The sequence below is a fragment of the Mesoplodon densirostris genome, chromosome 2 (assembly GCF_025265405.1).
Source record: "Mesoplodon densirostris isolate mMesDen1 chromosome 2, mMesDen1 primary haplotype, whole genome shotgun sequence".
NCBI classification, from domain to species: Eukaryota; Metazoa; Chordata; class Mammalia; order Artiodactyla; family Ziphiidae; genus Mesoplodon; species Mesoplodon densirostris.
In genome coordinates, this window is record NC_082662.1 from 131,348,426 (window position 1) to 131,363,847 (window position 15,422).

Sequence of the window (15,422 nt, forward strand, 5' to 3'; positions counted from 1 at the left end):
CAAAGTATTAATCTCCAAAATGTCTATCAAACATTTAGAAAAGAACTAATAATTATCCTTCTCAAACTCTTCCCAAAAAATTGCAGAGGGAGGAACTCTCCCAAATTCGTTCTACAAGGCCACCATCACCCTGATATAGAAACCAGACAAATATATCACCAGAAAAGAAAATTACAGACCAATATCACTGAAGAACATACAAGCAAAAATCCTCAACAAAATACTAGCAAACAGAATCCAATAACACGTTAAAAGGATCATACACCATGATGAAGTGAGATTTATGCAAGGATTCTTTATTTTAAGTTTATTTATTTATTTATTTATTTATGGCTGCGTTGGGCCTTTGTTGCTGTGCACGGGCTTTCTCTAGTTGAGGCAAGAGGGAGTTACTCTTCATTGCAGTGCGCAGGCTTCTCACTGCAGTGGCTTCTCTTGTTGTGGAGCATGGGCTCTAGGTGCACGGGCTTCAGTAGTTGTGGCATGCAGGCTCAGTAGTTGTGGCTCACAGGCTCTAGAGTACAGGCTCAGTAGTTGTGGCACATGAGGTAGTTGCTTCACAGCATGTGGGATCTTCCTGAACCAGGGCTTGAACCTGTGTCCTGTGCATTAGCAGGTGGATACTTAACAACTGCACCACTAGGGAAGTCCCAGGATTCTTCAATATATGCAAATCAATCAATGTGATACACCATATTAACAAAAGAATTAAGGAATAAAAACCGTATTATCATCTCAATAGATGCAGAAAAAGCTTTTGACAAAATTCAACACCAATTTATGATAAAAATTCTTCAGAAAGTGAGCATAGAGGAAACATACTTCAACATAATAAAGGCCATATATGACAAACCCACAGCTAACATCATTCTCAGTGGTGAAAAACTGAAGCATTTCCTCTAAGATCAGGAACAAAACAAGGATGTCCACTCTCACCAGTTTTATTTAACATGGTTTGGAAGTCCTAGCCAAGGCAATCAGCGAAGAAAAGAAATAAATGGAATCCAAATTGGAAAAGAAGTTATAAAACTGTCAGTGTTTGTAGATGACATGATGCTATAAAAAGAAAATCCTAAAGATGTTACCAGAAACTACTATAGCTCATCAATTAATTTGGAAAAGTTGCAAGATACAAAATAACACACAGAAATCTCTTGCATTCCTATTCATTAAAAAAAAAGATCAGAAAGAGAAATTAAGGAAACAATCCCATTTATCATCCCATCAAAAAGAATAAAATACCTAGAAATAAACCTACACAAGGAGGCAGAAGACCTGAACCCAGAAAACTATAAGATACTGATGAAAGAAATCAAAGGTGACAAAAACAGATGGAAAGATATCCCATGTTCTTGGACTGGAAGAATCAATATTGTGAAAATGACTCTACTACCCAAAGCAATCTACAGATTCAATGCAATCCCTATCAAATTACCAGTGACATTCTTCACAGAATTAGAACAAAAAATTTTACAATTTGTATGGAAACACTAAAGGCCCTGAATAGCCAAAGAAATCGTGAGAAAGAAAAATAGAGCTGGTGGAATCAGGCTCCCTGACTTCAAACTATATTACAAAGCTACAGTAATCAAAACAGTGTGGTACTGGCACAAAAACAGCAATATAGATAAATGGTAGAGGATAGAAAGCCCAGAGATAAACCCATGCACATATGGTCACCTAATTTATGACAAGGAGGCAAGAACACACAGTGGAGCAAAGACAGCCTCTTCAATATGTGGTGCTGGGAAAACTGTACAGCTACATGTAAAAGAATGCAATTAGAACACTCCCTGACACCATAAATAAAAATACAGTCAAAATGGATTAAAGACCTAAATGTAAGGCCAGACACTATAAAGCTTTTAGAGAAAAACATGGGCAGAACACTTTTCAACATAAATCACAGCAAGACCTTTTTTGACCCACTTCCTAGAGTAATAAGAATAAAAACAAAAATAAACAAATGGCACCTAATGAAACTTAAAAGCTTTTACACAGCAAAGGAAACCATAAACAAGATGAAAATACAACCCTCAGAATGGGAGAAAATATTTGCCAAAGAAGCAACAAAGTTTTAATCTCCAAAATATGCTAGCAGCTCATGGAGCTCAATATCAAAAAAACAAACAACCCAATTAAAAAATGGGCAGAAGACCTAAATAGACATTTCACCAAAGAAGACATACAGATGGTCAAGAGGCCCATGAAAAGACACTCAACATCACTAATTATTAGAGAAATGCAAATCAAAACTACAGTGAGCTATCACCTCGCACTGGTTAGAATGGCCATCATCAAAAAATCTGTAAACAATAAATGCTGGCGAGGGTGTGGAGAAAAGGAAACCCTCTTGCACTGTTGGTGGGAATGTAAATTGCTACAGCCACTGTGGAGAACAGTATGGAGGTTCCTTGAAAAACTAAAAATAGAACTACCATATGACTTAGCAATCCCACTGCTGGGCATATACCCTGAGAAAAGCATAATTCAAAAGGACACATGTACCCCCAATGTTCATTGCAACACTTTTTACAATAGCCAGAACATGGAAACAACCTAAGTGTCCATCATTGGATGAATGGATAAAGAAGATGTGGTACATATATACAATGGAATATTACTCAGCCATAAAAAGAATGAAATTGGGTCATTTGTAGAGATGTGGGTGTGGACCTAGAGTCTGTCACACTGAGTGAAGTAAGCCAGAAAGAGAAAAACAAATATCATATATTAATGCATATATGTGGAATCTAGAAAAATGATACAGATGAACCTATTTGCAGGGCAGGAATAGAGACGTAGATGTAGACAATGGACGTGTGGACACAGTGGGGGAAGGGGAGGGTCAGACGAATTGGAAGATTAAGACTGACATATATACACTACCACTCATAAAACAGATAGCTAGAGGGAACAGGTTATAAAGCACAGGAAGCTCAGCTTGGTGCTCTGTGATGACCTAGATGCATGGGATGGGGGCGGGGCATGGAAGGGAGGTCCAAGAAAGAGGGGATATAGGTATACATATAGCTGATTCACTTCGTTGTACAGCAGAAACTATTAACTCCAATACAAAATAAATAAATAAGGATTTGGGGGTGATGGGGCCTTATGTCAGTACCTTACTATCAAATTATTCTTGTGGGGGGAAAATTTTTTGTACTTATTTGCAACAGTTTGAAGTTGCTTCAAAAATAAAAAGAAAAAGTTTAAAGATAATTGTTTCAAATAGAGATAAATGTTTTATTTCACTTTTAGAAAAATATGGGAAAACCCTGAGTAACTTTACTCTAACATCTGGATGAAGTGGATAAATTTCTAGAATATAATTTAGAGCATTCAGGTAGTTCATATAATACCAAACTCTCCTATAATGGAGCACCTAAAAATACTGGACAACATTTTAAAAAATTATTTTAAATGCATAACTAAGTTCACAAGAAGGTAGATTATCCTCAGAGGAAAAAGAAAGTAGAAATACAATATAGGGTTAGCATAAGATTGTAAGCATAAGAGCATTCAAAAATGTCAATGAACAAATTATCATAATAGATTTCAGCAAGTTTCTCATATGTACATTAGATACATTGCTGATGGAAGGATCCACATGTGAAACACAGCATATTCTAAATAAGAGTAATGACTAATAAGAAAAAATGAGGTGAAATACTTCATTCAAAATAATTTTAAATAAAAAGCAGTTAAGAATAATTTTAACAAAGTGGATGAACCTCATAAAGAAAATAATACATTTTGTTGAAGAACATAAAACATCTAAAAAATGGAGAATGAGAATTTTCAATAATATTACACACATATTGATTTTTTCAAATAATTTAGAAATTCAGTGCAGTCTCAATCAAATATAAATAGAACTATTTGTGGAGCTTTTTAAATTAATTATACATTTATACAGAAGCATAAATGAGCAAGAATAAATGAGGCAAAAAATAAAATGAACAAGGTAAGGCCACTTAATCTACAATTTAGCAAGAATTCTATAAAGTTATAGTAATTTTAGAATAGTGAAATTGGCCCAGGAATAAATCTATAGATAAATGCAATAGAAAAGAGCCCCCTTAGAAGCATACACAGAATAATTGTATGATGGGGAGGCATCATGAATCAGTGGGGGAGAATTTGGACTATTTAACACATCTTGCTGAAACAATTACATAGCTCTATGTAAATAATAAAATTGTGAAATACAAAATAAAGTCCAGATGGATCAGAAACATAAATATTTTAAAAACTGAACTATTTGAGTCAAAAAGAAGACTAACTTTATGACCTTAGGTTAGAAAGATATTAATTAAATTATCCCAATAACACACATAGAACAGAAAAACATTAACAAATGTGGCTATAATCAGAATTTTAAATTTCTTCTTAATGAGAAATAACATTTACAAGGATAAGACAAACAACATGTAAGTAGAAGAACACATAAAACCAAGAATTATTTTTAAAGCTATGTAACCAAGAGAACTCCAAAATTTAAGAAGACAACAGAAAATGTGTGCAAAATGCATCAATAGACAATTTGTGGAATCCAAACAGCCAACAAACATACGAAAAGATGGTAAAAATCACCCATTATTAGGAAAGTGTAAATTAAAATAATGACATTATTTTTCATCTATCAGATAGGCCAAAATTTTAGGGTCTAACAGTATTGCATATTGATGACTGTATGAAAAACAAGTTCTCAGACACATCACTGATGGGAGTAAAAATAATTACAACCATTCTGGAAGGCAATTTGATGCATCTATTAAATATGAAAATGTACATACCCAATTTCTCCACAATTCTACTTTCAGGTCTCTGGGTTAAATAAATATATATGGACAAGGAGATAGATACAAAGGTAAGTACTGCACCCAATTAATTATAGAAAAGTAAAAGAAAGTATCCACATGATGCAATAGGGGAATTAAATGAAGTGAAATGAAATATCATGGATTATTATTTAGTTGTTATGAGAATGAATTATATTTGCATTTATCAATATAGATAGCTCTCAAAAATATGGTTGAATAAACAAGTAAGCTCTTAAATAATATGTACAACTATTTAATGTTTTAAAAACTCAGGGGCTTCCCTGGTGGCACAGTGGTTGGGGGTCCGCCTGCCGATGCGGGGGATGCGGGTTCTTGCCCTGGTCCAGGAGGGTCCTGGGTGCTGTGGAGCGCTGGGCCCGTGAGCCATGGCTGCTGAGCCTGCGCGTCCGGAGCCTGTGCTCCGCAACGGGAGAGGCCACAGCAGTGAGAGGCCCACGTACCGCAAAAAAAAAAAAAAAAAAAAAAAAAGTACATCTTAATCTCATCCACTTGAATGTTAAAATACAGCCCATTATGGAATATTGAAAAGTTAGAATATGGAAATTCTTTCTGTCCCTTTTTACACTATACTAGTGTTAGAATATCAGGACACATTTTATTAAAATGCTGTAAGGAATTGGTAGTTATATTATTATCATTACTTACCCATGTTAATGATATATCTCTTCATAAGATGATACAGACTTTTGAGAGTTTTACTTTCTAAAATGATGGAGGAAACACAATTTAAATATACTTTGACAATAAAATTTAATTTCTGTTCATTTCAGTAGATAGGAATTTTGGAATATTGGGGAGTATTGGGAGGGAACACCTCCCCTATTATGCTATCTGAAATCGAGGTTGATATTCAGAGTAATTTTCTGTCTAAAACAGAGAAAACACAGCAATATATATATATATATATATATATATATATATATATGAATCACTTAGTAATGTGCATGAAATAATATGAACTTACATTTATTGTTATATTTAAACAAGGTCCTAAAATTTCAAGTAACTTAGAACATCAGGTCAGATTCTTCATTTGCAAGCAACAGAAACCCAGTTTAGTTAACTAGCTAAAAAAGGAGATTCTGGAGGCCTGTTGGGACTTACACAAGCTGGTGGGAAGCTGGAGCATCAGGCTTGGAAATGAAGATACCTGGAAGTGGGAACCTTGGCCATGCAGCTTGGGCCCACAGGACAATGAGAGAACTCTAACCATTTTCCAATTCTCTGCCTCTCTGAGTCATGATCCTGGTGGAAAATTTCCAGTTGCTTGAGTGGAAGTCACAAGATTTCTGGGTGACAATTTGGGGGCTACTGAGAAGAAGTACTTCTTTGGGGTAATAGGCTTGGATTAGCGTTTTTTGGAAACGCTAAATCCCCTGGAGTGAGTGGCCCAGTTGAAGCTCTTGTACCAATCAGTCAAGGCTTCCCCAACTCTTCCCCAGCTGGGCCCCCCATACTGCTTCTGGATCATCTCCTCTGATTGACATAGCTGAATAAGTGTGGGTGGGAGACTTCAAGAAACACCTGATCTGACTATATGACTTTACTAAGAAAAACCTCTTGCTGGCTTTTAGTTGCCTTCTGAATAAAAATCCAAACCTTTTATCTGGCTCTTCATAGTCTCTGGAGTCAGAACGTCTATGGCTCAAATCCAGTTTCCACCAGTCACCATCTCACTTTCTGTACCTCACTTTCATTGTCTGTGAAATGGACATAAGAGTTGCTGTGTGATTAAAAGAGTTTATACACATAATACAATCAGAGCAGGATCTGGCACAGAGTAAGGGCTTTGTAGGCATGATTATTAATCTTGTCAATATTATCTTTATCATCTTGTCAGTTTTTATCTTTATTATTGTCTAGTGAATAAGGTATCCAACTTATTCTTGTTAATAGAATTGCAGGCACCTAAAGTCCCACTGTGAAACACTGTGTATGTAATGTGTATGCATTGTGAGGGAAATAATTCCCAAGGAGGGAGACTGGGATGCTGTTAAGAAGGAAAACTAAATGTTGGATGGTGTATTAGTTCTCCAGAGAAATAGAACCAATAGGAGATCTATCTATCTATCATCTTATATGTACATACATATATATATATATATATGTATATATGAGAAGAGAGAGAGAGAGAGAGATTATAAGGAATTGGTGGAGGGTAGTGGCTAATCCCAAGACCTACAGCATACATCAGCAAGCTGGAGACCCAGAGAGGTGATGGTTTAGTTCCAGTGTAAAGGCCAGCAGGCTCAAGACTCAAGAAGAACAGATGTTTCAGTTGATGTTTCAGTTCAAGTTTGAAGACAGGGGAAAAATGGTGTGCTGGTGGCTGGTATTCAGTTAGGAAAGAATTCTCTTACTTGGGGAAGGGTCAGACTTTTTGTTCTATTCAGGCCTTCAACAGATTGGTTGAGGCCACATTAGGGAGTGGTCATCTGATTTATTTAGTCTACCAATTAAAATGTTAATCTCATCCAAAAACATCCTTTCAGAAACACCCCAAATAATGTTTAACCAAATATCTGGGCACTCCATGGTCCAATCAAATTGACACCTAAAATTAACCATCACAGATGGCAAATCAATAAATAAACATACAGTAATTTGACTATAGTTACTTTGACAGAATATTGAAATTTATTTATATAACTCAAATTCATAAGCAGCCTATAAGCATTGAAATGTCATTGTTTAAGTAAATGGGTAGGGGAATGGAATTAAAAATACTAGCTGTATCAACAACCTAGTATTTGGGTATATCATGGTTAGTATCTCTTTGAGCTGCAATGTATACCAGTTTAAAGTTTATTTATTAGACAATTAGGGTCAGAAATCATGTAGATCTAAATGTGCATTATTATGCATAGGGTTAATGAAGAGCATATTCCAAACTAAATTAGTAATGATGAAATTAACTAAATTAATAATTATGAAATTAATAAAAGAATAACAAAAATCCAAAAGTGACTGGGACACTGATAAACCATATCTTTGTCCTGAATATTGCAGGATCTCATAGGAAATGGTGCATAGTGAAGCAGAGGTTTGTAGGATTGCCAAGAGGTAGATATAAACAAAACTCTCAACTCTACCAATATGATTATCTAAATCTAGTGGATTTTCAGTAACAGTGCTTAGTGCACAAAAAAATAAAAATCTGTGTAACTTTATTCCAACAAGAAACAAGGAGAGAACTTGCATTTTGGCATCAGTTTGAAGCTCATCAGAGATGATATTTTTATCCACCAATGGGCAAAACAGATCTTCCACAAGCCTTTTATAGAGATTTGGGGAAGAGGGTATGAGTGGCTGAGTTGAACCCACTTTTTGTTTCAATATATCATTAGGGTAATTAGTTCAAGTAATGGATAATTAGTTTGAGGACTTTTGATCCATTTATACTTTCCCTGGTATTTGCTGTTTTCATTGGTCATTAACAAATCAAACCTCAAAGTGTGGGGGAGGTAGGTATGGGGGGAAAAGAAGGAAAAGAAAAAATTGAAAACTGAAAAGGAAATGAGAAAAGGAAAGGAAAGAGCAGGGGAGGAGAGGGAAAGAGAAGTGGAAAGGGGAGAGGAGGAAAAGGCGGGAAGGGCAGGAGAGCAGAGGGATTTATATAACTGCATTTATATCACTGACATTATGAAGATGCCATGTAGGAATACTAATATTGCTGCTCCCCCAAGGAAGAATCTAAGTAGGACAAGCAAGAATCACCATGGTATCCACATAGGGCATCTCCCAGACCTTCTCCATAGGGAGCCATCTGGCGGAGCGGGTGGTGGTGGGAAGTGGCCCACAGGTGTTTATGAGGACGCCTCCAGGCTCCCTGAAATCCTCACCCATTTACATCATTTAGTGCAGGTCCAGCTCTGCTGGCTCCATGGAACCCTTCTTGATTTCCTTCACTGAAATAATCATTTCCTCCTCAGAACACTAAAGCACATTTTTGTTCTTCTACTCTTAGACATATAATGAGTATATTTTTACAAATAAAACAATCCAGAAATTTCTCCAGCATATAAATGTGTTTATATGCAAATACATGCTGATTAATACAGTTAATTTTATTTTACTAGTGACTTGCTCCTATAAGCCATTTCAAATCCCTTAGGAAATGAGGTTTGTATAAATAAAAATTAATCTACATACAAAAGAAATCTTACAGAGGTGTAATAATACTTTACATAAAGTTACTCATTTAATACATTTTGTTACCTGAAATGTGAGACTGTCCTTGAAAAAACAGAACGTGATTCCCCAAATTATCTGTGTTGCCACGTTTTATACTGCATGAGTTGTGTTCAGGTCTATTTCTCCCTTCCAGATTCTCAGGAAACTACCTTTAATTCTGACCATTATAATAGGAGGTTAAATGGGCAGTTTTGACCTTAACAATTGACTTGCCTGACACTCAGAGAATTAGCTCAAGGCTAATTGACAAGCCAGGTAGGATTTTAACCGAAGCCATCTATCCCAAGCCCTGTGTTTATTCCACTAACCTACAAACTTTTGCTTGAGTGACTTTGAGAAGGTATAAAGTTAAGAGCCTCCTTTGTCACCAGTGAAGGAACTAACCTTTGAGTGAGGGCATGGTCTTGGGGAATTAAGTCTGCCAACTGTTTTCAAATTCTGAGGATGTCCCCTTGGCCATTGTGATTAAGATATATTGTGCTATATCATACCAGGAAAGTCTCCCTCTCCTGCCTGCTTTGCAAAACATTGAAGAATGCTTGTCTTCTCTGATCAAATTGTTCATAAGACATAAAGGGACCCCCAAAATTATCTTGCCCTGACTAGACATAGGATCTTGAGCAGTTAATTACCTACAAGTATGTATTTCTTTCTTCTGAAAATGTAGGTAATTGAAATAGATACTTTTTAAGATTCTTTCATCAGAACACAAGAAAAGTGTTTCCTAGGATTACTTTCTGGAGTTTTGAGAACAAGGGTCAAATATGAAGATAGAATCATCAGAATAATATTGCCTTTTAAGAGACAACGTTATAGATGCTTTGAAATGTACTATGAGGGGTTTCATAGCATAATGGTTAGCTCTGGACTATTAATTTGGGTATGACTGTCCAAAAATAAAAGTAAGATATATTTTTAATTCACAGATTATAAAACTATGTAGGGGAAAAAATGAAGTAACATGAATAAATTTCACATCAAATTTATTTTTTTTCTTGCTATACACTCTTTTAGACCCTAGGAACTTAATTTATAAAAAATAATGTTCTGTGTGCCTTGGTACATTTATTCTTGCCACAGAGGTCTCTCCTCTATAGTTCATTCTCCTTTTTCTCTTTCCTCAGTCTTGTTATAGCTTATGTCTATTGTTATGTTCAGACAACATTTAGATGACTTTTTGAACTAAGCACTAAAGTCGCTAAGCACTTATGTAGGCTATCCTGTGAGCCAGTTCTTTAAACAGTCCCTCCATGATTGCAAACTCACATGCCCACTGCTCTGGTTCATGATCCCAGTGCAATTAAAGAAAAAGAAGAGACATTTTATTCCAAAAGGCTTGATGTCTTTTGATGACTTTTTTTGATGACCTTTCTCTTTCATATCATAATAGATATTTTCTTTTAGATGTAGCTTCTAACTGTCACTGTCATCAGACCGCTCTCTGAGTCTGGTCTTTCATCGCCATTTGATTTATTTAGGGCTTTGCAGTTGTCTTTATTCCTCAGTGTAACTTGGGTCGATGGACAAGTGTGTGTCAGCCACTCCATCACGTGGGGTGCAAAGATAGCAGAATCTGTTCTTAAGTTTTATCTTTGAAGAAACCAAATTATACTGGCATGAAACATAAACTCGCAAACTCAAATAAAATTGATCCTTGATGGAAATGTGACCTTCATGAAACGGTTGTCAAAGTCACTGAAAACTTCGTAAAAAGGTGAAGAAATAAATGTAGTTTCTGAGCAAGTCTGACATCTAGTGGTCAATTGATATTTCTAAGCTAGCTAAAGGAGCCAGCTCTGTTCAAATGAATTGTGATGGAACTGTTGTGCAGATATTGTAAGCCTGACTGATGGAGTCAGTGCAATAAAGTTAAAAGGTAAGGAATGGAAAATTATGAAGGTTACTTGATATTTGTTATACCTTTCTATGATCAGACAACTTAAGTGACTATGGACTCAGAAATATGAGTCCAGGCAATCACTTCACAAGGAAAAGAGGGACAGAGAAAGGAAAATGTGCATGGGATAGTATGTGTTTATTGATAAAAATAATATTTTACATGATACCATATGGCAAGTCTTATACAAACTGCTGCAAACATCACCATCTTCCCAGAAACCTTGAAAAGTAAGTAATATGATACTTATGGCTGATGAAATTGAGAGGTTCAGTGACTTACTGAGTTGCCCAAATTCTTATAATAAAAGTTAGTAGAGATAAATCCTTTGTCTAGGATTTATCTCTAGGATTTCCAGCTAGGCTATAATAGCCCAGCACATCATAACAGTCAGAGAAGATTAAAGGGTAATATGGGGTAATAATATCATACTATTACTAAATATAAATAATACTGTTAATTAATATTGTTAAAATAAATAATAATAAACTATTATTATTATCCATAAATTGAAGACAAGTAAAAGAAAAAAATAAACCTCTGCCTTAATAGAATTTTAAATTTTATTTATTAATCAATTAGCATATGTGTGTGAATTATTTTTAAGATTTGAACCTTTTTCCCCCGTTTTATTTTTTGTGAGATATGAATGACGTATAACATTGGATTAGTTTTAGTTGTACAACATGATGCTTTGATGTAAATATACAGCGAAATAATCACCACATGTGTTTTCCTTTAGGGTGTCATAATTTGCAGCTGGAGACTATGTTAGAAGAGAAAAGACAAGCAAAGAAATCCTTACTCACTCCACATCTCCAGTTTTCTGAGCAGAGAGCAACTTTCAACGTGACATGATTGCTTGGCCTTTGAGTATCACAAACGCTTCAACCTTTTACAAGCCTTGAGTGGCTTCTTGCCATGCAATACGATTGCCAAATAGGACGGTACTTTAGGTATTTTTCTGACCTAAGCCCAGCACTCAGGAAGCTCAGTGAACCCCGAAGATTTAAATTAAAAAATTACAAGGCCCAGTCAGTAAGTATGGTTGGGCCTTAAATTGCTTTGCAGGCTGATTTTTTAGTCATTCTAAAAGACTTATGACATTATTCAGTTTGCAGCTCATAATTTCTAGAAGAACTCCTCTGAATCCCCATGACATCTAAGAACCCTAACCATGGCATAGAGCCCTTGTCTGAGTCAGAAAACCCTACTCTAAATGAGCTAGAGTGAGGCTTCTAGGGGCAACGTGATTCAAAAAGACACTGAGCAAATAACTTAGAACATGTTCATAAGTGTGTAACAAGGGAGGGGTAGGTGGTGATGTGCAGAAAGGGGCTGGAGGTGGATGCCCAGACTCATTAAGCTGTGGCACTGCCACTGCTCACAAGTTATTTGTTGTTTAATGGTGGGCTGCTTGCTGTGGAAAGAAACGTCAAGGCAGGAAACTGGCAGGCCTGGGATCAGGAGAAGGAGAAATTTTCTCTCATCTCAAACCAAGATGTTTCTTCATGAGAGAGGCTGACTCTGGGCTCTGGTCAACTACCTGACTTGGGGTGGTTCCTTGTGGATGACTGTGAAGCCTGTACGTTCAAAGAGGTGTGTGATCTGAAACCATGGGTGTCAAAGCCAGCCTGTTGCCAACAAACTAGTGAATACAACAAAAATGAAGCAGACTCACAGATACAGAGAAAAAAATAGTGGTTACAAGTGGGGAGAGGGAAGAGGGAGGGGGAATATAGGGGTAGAGGACGAAAAGGGGTTATTATGGGATTATATGAAATTATCTGTGTGAAACTTTTCTTTTAACATCTTTATTGGAGTATAATTGCTTTACAATGGTGTGTTAATTTCTGCTTTATAACAAAGTGAATCAGCTATACATAGACATATATGCCCATATCTCCTCTCTCTTGCATCTCCCTCCCACCCTCCATATTCCACCCCTCTAGGTGGTCACAAAGCACTGAGCTGATCTCCCTGTGCTATGCGGCTGCTTCCCACTAGCTATCTATTTTACATTTGGTCGTATATATAAGTCCATGCCACTCTTTCACTTTGTCCCAACTTCCCCTTCCCCTTCCCCCTGTCCCTAAGTCCATTCTCTACATCTGCATCTTTATTCCTGTCCTGCCACTCTGTCCCTAGGTTCTTCATAACTTTTTTGTTTTTTTTAAGATTCCATATATATGTGTTGGCATACGGTATTTGTCTTTCTCTTTCTGACTTACTTCACTCTGTAGGACAGACTCTAGGTCCATCCACCTCACTACAAATAACTCAGTTTCATTTCTTTTTATGGCTGAGTAATATTTCATTGTATATATATGCCACGTCTTCTTTATTCATTCATCTGTCGATGGATACTTAGGTTGCTTCCATGTCCTGGCTATTGTAAATAGAGCTGCAATGAACATTGTAGTACATAACTCTTTTTGAATTATGGTTTTCTCAAGGTATATGCCCAGTAGTGGAACTTCTGGGTCATGTGGTAGTTCTATTTTTGGTTTTTTAAGGAACCTCCTTACTGTTCTCCATAGTGGCTGTATCAATTTACATTCCCAACAACAGTACAAGAGTGTTCCCTTTTCTCCACACCCTCTCCAGCATTTATTGTTTGTAGACTTTTTGGTGATGGCCATTCTGACTAGTGTAAGATGATACCTCTGTGTAGTTTTGATTTGCATTTCTCTAATGATTAGTGATGTTGAGCATTCTTCCATGTGTTTGTGGGCAATCTGTATATCTTCTTTGGAGAAATGTCTATTTAGGTCTTCTGCCCATTTTTGGATTACTTTATTTGTTTTTTTGATATTGAGCTGCATAAGCTGCTTATAAATTTTGGAGATTAATCCTTGGTCAGTTGCTTCATTTGCAAATATTTTCTCCTATTCTGAGGGTTTTCTTTTCGTCTTGTTTATGGTTTCCTTTGCTGTGCAAAAGCTTTTAAGTTTCATTAGGTCACATTTGTTTATTTATGATTTTATTTCCATTTCTCTAGGAGGTGGGTCAAAAAGGATCTGGCTGTGATTTATGTCATAGAGTGTTCTGCCTATGTTTTCCTCTAAGACTTTTATAGTGTCTGGCCTTATATTTAGGTCTTTAATCCATTTTGAGTTTATTTTTGTGTATGGTGTTAGGGAGTGTTCTAATTTCATTCTTTTACATGTAGCTGTCCAGTTTTCCCAGCACCACTTATTGAAGAGGCTGTCTTTTCTCCATTGTATATTCTTGCCTCCTTTATCAAAAATAAGGTGACTATATGTACATGACTTTATCTGTGGGCTATCCTTTTCCATTGACATATATTTCTGTTTTTGTGCCAGTACCATACTGTCTTGATTACTGTAGCTTTGTAGTATAGTCTGAAGTCCAGGAGTCTGATTCCTTCAGTTCCGTTTTTCTTTCTCAAGATTGCTTTGGCTATTCTGGGTCTTTTGTGTTTCCATACAAATTGGGAAATTTTTTGTTCTAGTTCTGTGAGAAATTCTATTGGTAGTTTGATAGGGATTGCATTGAATCTGTAGCTTGCTTTGGGTAGTATAGCCGTTTTCACAGTGTTGATTCTTCCAACCCAAGAACATGGTATATCATTCCATCTATTTGTATCATCTTTAATTTCTTTCATCAGTGTCTTATAATTTTCTTTATACAGGTCTTTTGTCTCCTTAAGTAGGTTTATCCCTAGGTATTTTATTCTTTTTGTTACAATGGTAAATGGGAGTGTTTCCTTAATTTCTCTTTAAGATTTTTCATCATTAGTGTATAGGAATGCAAGAGACTTCTGTGCATTAATTTTGTATCCTGTTACTTTACTAAATTCATTGATTAGCTCTAGTAGTTTCCTGGTAGCATCTTTAGGATTCTCTATGTACAGTATCATGTCATCTGCAAACAGTGACAGTTTTACTTCTTCTTTTCTGATTTGAATTCCATTTATTATTTTTTTCTTCTCTGACTGCTGTGGCTAAAACTTCCAAAACTATGTTGAATAATACTGGTGAGAGGAGGCAACCTTGTCTTGTTCCTGATCTTAGTGGAAATGATTTCAGTTTTTCACCATCGAGAACGAGCTTGGCTGTGGGTTTGTCATAAATTGCCTTTATTATGTTGAGGTACATTCCCTCTATGCCTATTTTCTGGAGGGTTTTTATCATAAATGGGTGTTGAATTTTGTTGAAAGCGTCTTCTGCATCTATTGACATTATCATATGATTTTTCTCCTTTAATTTGTTAATATGGTTTATCACATTGGTTAATTTGCATATATTGAAGAATCCTTGCATTTCTGGGATAAACCCCACTTGATCATGTTATATGAACCTTTTAATGTGCTGTTGGATTGTTTGCTAGTATTTTGTTGAGAATAATTGCATCCATGTTCATCAGTGATATTGGCCTGTAGTTTTCCTTTTTTTTTTTATGACATCTTTGTCTGATTTGGGTATCAGGGTAATGGTGGCCTCGTAGAATGAGTTTGGGTG